An 8,943-nucleotide genomic window follows, 5' to 3' on the forward strand; every position below is an offset into this window, starting at 1 on the left:
GGGCATCTTATTTCACTGCAAGCAGTGTGGATGCAAACCGCTGTACGACGAGTGCAGTGTGATAGGCAATGGTCGTCACACAGTCACCCGAGAAATCATCGAGGCCCTCAAAATGCTCTGGCTGAACGAGAACTGTATTAGCATACCTTCTTTAATCTTATCAGACAAAAGAACTAAAATTTATGGCAAACCGTCAATGAGACGAGAATACATACTTCGAGTGCACGTGTTTTGTTTGTGGTTATTTGTTTGTATTTTGCATATATATATGTTCACCCTTTCAATAAACCTTTTCAGTCGATAGACAGCGCTGTGTCCGCGTCCCTCCCTCTGTCCTGTTGTAGTGCGCCATGCTTCAAGGATGTCGAAGTACCAACTAGAACATCAATCCAGACTTGTGTTTTCTATTTACTTATTTTCTCTTTACATCGGCGGCCATTTTGGCACCGTTCATGTTGACGGACGGCAACGATGACGACGGTCGCTTTTCGCCTTTGATGAAGCATCTACGAGCAATTACGGTAAGACTGCTGGCCGTTAATATTTATGTAGCAGTACCGCTTACACATGTAACTTTTTATAACGTGGGGAAAATGATTACCTTTATTCGAATAGAGCAGTTTAACTTTTTGTTACTAGCAACGCAAGTGCTTAGTGACGACACCAAAAGCCTCGCCCTGAGAAAAGTACGCAGTATCGAGCTATCAGCGGCAAGGAACCGCTTCGGACTCACGCTACATAATCAACCTAGATGAGTCGCCCTGAAAATGCCGGAGAGATATCATGCTGTTTGGCAAGCAGTACGTCTCCAACACCACGACGCAAAAGGGCACGTAAAACAGATTGAAAAACTTATACTCGTACGAACCTAGACCTACTGTGCCAAACGTGTAAGTTTACTAGAAAACTTGCATCTTTCTGTGATTTTTCACCGTGTTATTCTATTCATGGATATGGTAGGGTTCAGCGTCTAGTTTGTACGAACAGGAACGCTGAAGTGCTTTCCGCCACAGCAGCTTCTTGGTTAGTGGACACTGGGTCGCCCCATGAGGGGGGAGAGGGCCTTGTTTGTATACATGCGTATGTTCCAGGATAGTCGCATGCTCAGCTTGGCGAAGTTGACATGTCATCAGCTCTCCTTTCCGATCATCTTGCATGCGAAGTCAAACTTACTCCTTTCTCAGGTCATTGTTTTGGTGTTGTGCAGCTTGGTTCTGGTGTTTGGTGTAGATACTTCATCATTCCATCCTTTGATTTTCCCTTAAAAGAACCTTAAACAGAAAAATCAAGTAGGCATATATCGGTAGATTAAAGTGTCGTAAATGCAAATATACCGATTCCAACAGCAGTAGTTACTTATAAACGTTGAGGATTATGTTTTCGCACTACAATTTGCATGGAGGAAAGGCAAGTGAGAATTTGTAACATCACAAACCGCGAATGGTCAAACGATATTGGTGGAACTTTTGAAAGCATTCTTCTGAAACAGACACTGATGCAGGCACATGTAAGTGTAAACAAGTGCACCCGAGAGCTCTTACTGGCCATGCGCTTTCTAAAAGACACAAACATGAGCTAGCAAGTAATATAAATTATGATGCCTCAGCCCGGACGGTAGGCTTAGTTTCAGTTTCGATTTCGTTGAAGTGTGTCGCTGAAATGTTTCGCTGAAAAAAAAGTCCCTGTCAACATTTCTTTGAGTTGTTGAAAGTGTATGTAACAGCCTATGGTAGAACCAGATATTATTAGCGTAACTGACCTGAAACGAGCCTTCAACTTTAAATTCTTTAAGCAACGACGCGTGTATTTTCAGCACCTGCTCCTAGGCCGTTACACCTCCTGGGCATTGACCTTACTGTGAAAGCTGCGTCGGTGTCATCACACCACGCCAATAAAAAGCTGGGGCTTGGTCGCCGATGTTGCCGTACGCCACCACTTAAAGGGTCCATGAAGAGAAAATACAACTTTGTTTAACTTTGTTTAACTTAAAAGCTTCAGTACCTCACTCAGCTTCATTCCGACCATGAAATACGTTTTTTAGCCGATAAAAACGCAGGAAATACTTAAGAACTTTCAAATTTCGCGCCACAGTGAGGTGTTATCAGCGCGAGTGACGTCATATGGGCCAGCACTAGAAACATAATTTTCAGTGGGTTAGGTGCACGTTAGAGCACTGCACGGGCCTGATTTTAAGGCCCGAGCCCGGCCCGAGCCTGCTTCGCGAATCCCGAGCCCGACCCGTGCCCGTAACACCTAGCCCGAGCCCGGTCCGGGCCCGTGCATTCATAAGTGAGCCTGGCCCGAGGCCTGCCCGGGCCCGCCATCTCAAGCCCAGGCCCGGCCCGACCCGGTAATTTATTTTTTTGGCCTAGGGAGGGCCCGCGGGTGTGTGACCAGGGCCGGTCTTTGACGCTGAAGAATGTTTGTTTATTATATTCCGAGCGATCAGACGGAGCATCTAGTCTGTACAAGCAAGACCTGAATTGAAACGCAAAAAATAAGGGTTTAAAAGTGCACATAGTTTAGCTTTCACCGTCTGCAGTTCATGCCACGTCGGCGTAATAATAGCTCGTATTCTTACACGAGAGACACCATCACCATTGGTGACCAGACTCTTGGCAACTTCACGTGGTTGTATCGGCCAGAAGTTGGTATTGCTGAAATTTTTGATCCGCATTTGAATCAACGAGTATGTACGCGCGTTGAAATACTTCACCTGCACTGGTTGTTAAGCGGTGGTGTTTCTTTGTAACGCAAGTTTGATTCCCGACCACGACAGCCGCATTTTGATTGGTGCGGCATCTAAAACACACGTGTACGTACGTACATAGACATAGGTGCACAGCTCCAGAATGTCTGAATTAAGTCCTTCCCCTCCTGGGCATTCTTTGTAATCGTATCTTTGGTATGTTATACAACAAAATAGAAAATTTTAATGCTGTGCAAGAAATGTCATTAAAATTGCAGTATAGTAACCATCAGACCTAGCAAAACACGTTTTTAAAACAACGCGTACAACTAACAGCCAGAAGCGCGCAAAAATAAACCAAGCATATTCATTTTGATGCTCTTTTCTACACTTCACGTCGGACCTATTAACGGCCGTGCCTATGAATTCAAGCCCGAGCCCGGCCCGGGCCCGCGGAATTGAGCCCGGGCCCGGCCCGGGCCCGCCAATAATCGCCTTCGGGCAGCGTGGCCCGGCCCGCGGGCGGGGTCGGGCCCGGGCTTTTGGGCCGGCCCGGGCCCGTGCAGTGCTCTAGTGCACGTTAGCATTCAAGTGATTCGATCAAACGGAACTAGCGGCCCCACTACAATCGTCCAGTCATGTGTCCTGGCGATTGATTAGTTCGGCCGGCGTCATTCGCCCAAATAAGATTCTGTGACGTCATAGAAAAGTTGCTGGAAACGGGCTAGCGAGTCGCCACAGATCTACACGTATTCTTTAATATATCCGTTATTTTTTGGAAGTGTGCGATGAAATCGGTATCGTTTTTATCAGGACAAAGCGGCCTTTCTAATAAATCAAACTTGTATTTGTCTTCACGGGTCCTTTAAGGGTGGCGTTGAAAAGACCCCGTCTGTTAGGCTGACACGAAACTGAAAGCCAACGAGAAGCTTTCAGAGCGATGGTGACGATCGAGTAAAACCGGGCTGGGCTCACTCTGGCTGCTTTGGGACGTGCCCTGAAACGTCACGAAGAAATTAAAGGGAAGTGGCAAAAAGACATTCACGCTATAACTGTTATTTCACAGTCAGCGAGGCGTCGTTGGCCGCCGAACAAAAACGGACAGAGCTAAGAAACGCGTTCTTTCTTCCATTATCCTTTAGTGTCCCTTTACACGTGGGGTACCGGGGGAGGGGGGCAAGGTAAACATGAAAGTTAAAGATACACGGTTGTACAATAATAATAAAGTACACATGGCATCGTTTCAAGAGGAAGTGGAAATTAGAGTGGCCGAATTTCAGAAAGTCAGCGAGCGTATGCACGCACATTGTACGTGTGCCCGCCACTCGGCATGTCGGACGTGCCCGGAGGCGTGTAGAGAAACAGTGCGATGCACCGAAGCAAGGAAGCTTATCCCAGTCGTCGAGTCGGGAAAAGTGAGAACGCATAAAGAGCAAGGAAAGTCTAGACAACCAACGACGCAGGACTGCGCGTGCACCGATTGAGGCGTGCATGTTGGCCCAAGGCCAGGTGAGCGACCACAACGAGCGAGAATGACACCGGTCAAGCCATCGTCGCCTTTCCTTCAGTCGCACCTTCCCCCCTCGCCCCTGAGGAACGCGCGGTACTGCCGGAGATGCTTCGTAGTGGCCTGCCGGGCGTTGTTGAAGACGGACTAGGGTTACCATACGGGCTCTGCTGTCTCTCACGGCCTTCATAGGTATGCTGGGGAGCCGACGTTGTAATCTGTATCCGTGCACCTGGGAAAACTTCTTAACTGCCCTTGTAAATTGCCTTTTCAACACTTTAATCGGGGGGAGTAGACATTTTGTCGTCGGACTGTGCCCGCTAGCGGAACATTAATTTGTGCAGTCGACAGGGGGTTCTAACTGTGCATGCGCTAGGCAGTCTAGGGCATGTTCGAATTGGTCAGTCTGGAGAATGAACGAGAGCTAAGGAGCGCTTCCTACAGCATTGTTTTAAGTCAGTAATGAGGCTTTCCGAGAGAGAGATAGAGCTTTTTTTCTCATCTTTGCTTAGCGTGCGTAACGTAACCACTGTACTGTTTGTTGGCGCGAAAGCAAGACTTGCGCCTCTTCTGTGGCTTTGCATAATTTTGTGAAATGTGAAGGAGTAGTGCAGTTTCAAAGTTGTACGATGTGGTGAGTTTTTAAAAAGCCCTCGGTAAGCAAATCAGCATTGGAAATCTGAAAATGCGAAATCGTGGCATGAAATCCCAAAAACGCAGCGGCCGAACCACAAGTATGTCAGTACGCCATAAGTTTTAGTATATTTCAGGGTGTCGAACCGGAACCGAACCGAACCGTAAACCGGAACTGAACCGATATTTTTGCCGGAACTGAACCCGAACCCGAACCGTTATTTTTTGAGCGCGCTGAACCCGAACCGGAACTGAACCGAAAAAAAAATAACGGTTACCGGTTCATGCCGAAATGGTTCGACCCTCTGTTGTTGATATTGCACAGTAAATGCAATTCAGGCCTTTTTTTCTTTCACGTACCATCAACTTCGTACTTGCTCGGGTACTTTCCCCTCCCGACAATTGAACACTATCACGCTCTATGTAACAACAGGGGAAATGAATTAACACCATTGTAGCAATGGTCTGTTGCTGCTGGAGGCGCGAGCGTAGTGCAAGCTGACCAAACGAAATGTCATTCTCGGCAGCTTGCAGGGGATATAAAACGACTTTGCCCTTCCCTAGTTGCGACTTCATTGGAGCAATCAGGCTGCAGGAGTGCTCCACTGCGCAACAGCGAAAGCTCACACCCGATGTGTGCAAACTTTTTGCATTTCATAATTTGTTTAAAAGGTCCGACACCTGCAAATTATTAATACTTGACAAGTGTGACCGCAGGAGCTGCTCAGTGGCTAAGCCGTTTGCTAAGCCGTTTGCCCAACTCGCTACATTGCTTCTACTGCGACTCGTTCCGGAGGGGAGTACTGCTGTGGACGAATTAAAGAGCGTCTACCCAAAAAGTCCCATCTCATGCTCCGCGTGACAAATTTCCCTTTCATTTTGTAACCGCATTATCTGTTGTAAGATTCCGCAATGTAGCACACGGAACGATGGTAGGGGTTCAGGCGGTACGATGACATACTGATTGTAATGCACACTTTCGGTATCGCAAAAGGAATTGCAGTGGTCAGAGCAATAATGCAGTGACTGAGCATTAACTAAAGCTTACTTTTAACAAAAGTGTGGCTAACACATTCGATAAGGTGACAGCTAACAAATTATTCAGGGTGACCAAATATTCTAATTCATTGGTAGTATTTATGTGCCTGTTGTAGGATTTTTCTGTTTTGTTACAAATATAAAAAAAAATGTGCGCTATTGGTATTAAGCGCTGGTATTTGAACGCGCCAGTACCCAGGACTAAATTTCAAGCTTCAAGGTTAGCGTGATGGGTGATTGCATAGCGACGATTGCGATTTCAACAAAAAAGGAAAGGACAGAAAATATATCCCACCGTCATATGTCTTGGCGGTGGCTTTATGAATAGTCGCTGGGACAACATAATGTGAGCGAGAAAGAAGGTGGTAAATCGTCGCCACTTCATTTGTTTTTCTAATATCTCGTGATTGTTTAAAGTTTGCTTTGCAATTGCGCCACTGCCCTTGGGGAACAGCAGAATTTTGAATTTTTGTTTGTTTTTTGACTTGACGGTCGTTTTAAACTAGTAAATGTTTTTTTCTAATTTCAGTGATAATTCAACTCGTCGAACCGGTTCGCGAACCGGTTCAAGCTCCCGAACCGGTTCGTGAACCGGTTCGGTACGTGATTTTGTCGAACCGGAACTGAACCGGAACGAAATTATTTCACCCGAACCCGAACCGTAACCGAACCGGTATTTTTTTCGGTTCGACACCCTGGTATATTTATAGAATGAGTTTTGCTTGGGACCATTTCCACCTGTTCGCCTTAGTGAAGACGGTTTACGGAGTTCTGATTATCCCTATTATTTCCAGATCATCACTGATTTCTGAAGCACTCTATGTTGGCGTGCACCTCACATAGAAAGAAGTTATAGAGCCAATTAACACAGAGGGTTATTCATTTTAAGTGCGAATGCACTTTATAAGCGACCCCAAACCATCCACCGCCGGCGGCGGCGGCGGCGTCCGCAGTGCTCCTCTATATTTAAAAAGGAAACAGCATCCGGCGCCAGGTTTCGATCCGAGGACTCTGCGGCCGCAGCGCGACGCTCTACCGACCAAGCCACGGAAGCGATGCTGATATCAGTGTTAGTGACGCGCCTTATATCTTTAACGCATTCAAACTACGTCGTCAGCGGCGTGCGTTGGCGACTCAGCGGCGTTATAGCGGCTTGATAACTGCGTGGTGTACACGTGATACTACAAACCCGATGGAAGAGATGGAAGAGAAGGCGGCGAGGCGGTGGGTTGCGGGGGCCGAGCGCAAGCGCCGCAAGCGGGCCGACAACCGTGCATTCGCACTTTCACATTCTCCCCCTCGGGGAAATGCGGGGGAATTTTTTTGATAGGGTGCAGTACCCACGTCAGGAAATTTTCTATCAGCCGCCCCCGGAGTGTTGTGCGATACGGACCAAGTGAACTAGAATTGGGGTAGTGTGCTCACTTCGGAGCGCCCGAACGAGGCGCGCTGAGGCCGGCGGCGTCGACTTTTTATAGTTGCGCTCGCTCCGCTTGGTGTCGCTACGGTTCACACCACGGTAGGTGACATGGATGGTAGGGGAGGTGCCCGCGTTCGTTGATCTGCGTGCGTTCCGGCGTGGTTCAGTCTGCTCTTGTGATTCCGCTGCCGGTGCGCGTTCAGTGATTTTGTGTTCGTTGAGCTGGAAAGTCATCAGTGTAGCGCGCTACGCGTATGATTGGCTTGTGAGTCGCCTTCACTAAGGAAACAAAAAAGCCCGCGGTAGTAGGCAGAACCACTGCTCCGCGCCGGGCTGCAAAACCGGGCTACGTTAACAAGAAGGCGGCTTTTTTTAGTGTGCCAAGAGAGGCTTCTCGAAGAGAACAGTGGGAGAGGAACCTCCGACGCGCAAATAAAGTGCTGGATGACAACTGCGCTTGGTGCGAGTTAAACCAGTTAGACTTCGAGCGGCGCTCCGTCATCCGCGATTACGTCCGTGTCGTGCAGGGACTAGCATGGGGACAACAGGTCCGCATTTCTCGCGGAAGACCGCGCTTAGCACTAGATGCTGTGCCGACCATTCTACTTAACCTGGATGTGTACGTATCGAAGAAAGTACCGCGGGTGGGGGAGGCCGTCGAGAAAGTGGAAACGGTGAGATAGGGAAGAAGCAAAATCGTCACCAAATGCAAGGCGTAAAGGGCGTTTCGAAAGTACCGAAGGTGGTAACAGTGAAAACGAGGTTGCGCTGACTGAGCCTTTACAACAGCCGGAGATTTTCACTGACGAAGCTGCGCCACCCAAGGCCGTGTCTTCTACGACAGAATCTCTTCAGCCAAACGACTTTTTGGAAACGCCGAGTACACCTTCAATGTTCTGGACGAAGCATACACTTCGTGGAGAAAACGACATAACTTTTTGATGCATATCTGTGTTGTACCCTAACATGGAACTAGTTTCCTGGAAGGAAGTGATGTTCATTCGCACCAGGCTGTCCAAGGAGGTTGGTTGTGACTCTCCTGCACTGAGATTGTGAAGTTTTATATTGTCGTGCGGCTTTTTATTTATTGTTAAATGATTTGTTAAATTGTTAAATGATTGTTGTTATTGTTAAAAATTGTTATTGTTAAATTATTTATTGTTAAATTTATTGTTAAATGAGTTAACACGGGCAAGTCTGGCCCACGGGAACGAACCGAGCACCTTAAGATGAGACGTAACTGAACAAATAAGGCGATTACTTTGCCTTTATGCTCAGCCCGACCTCACAAAATAAATGTTTGCCTCTGCTGCATTAATGGGCAGGAAGGGCTTGAGCTTTTTAATTTTTCTTCGGTAGGGAGGAGAGTGCACGTATGCTTAACGGGTATGTGGTCTTAAAAGTTATTCATTATACCTGGCCACTAGCTAAAACAACGAGCGAAGGCAGAAATGCTTTTTTTTTTTGTTGCTAGAAGGAAAAAAAAATTATTCTATTAGAATGGAATGGGGCAGTGCGTGCCGAGTAATTCTCCGTAGATTTCACGTACAGGGGTAGTTAGGTTAGTACAAAATCAGCTAAACAAGAAATCAAATTTTGTAACGCTTTCTTACTAATTACAAAATTATTCTGCTGCGCGCAACAGCCGGTTAGGCC

This window comes from Haemaphysalis longicornis, unplaced genomic scaffold (genome assembly GCF_048455015.1).
Source record: "Haemaphysalis longicornis isolate Haplotype H1 unplaced genomic scaffold, Haemaphysalis longicornis Haplotype H1 scaffold_2, whole genome shotgun sequence".
In the NCBI taxonomy this organism is placed as follows: Eukaryota; Metazoa; Arthropoda; class Arachnida; order Ixodida; family Ixodidae; genus Haemaphysalis; species Haemaphysalis longicornis.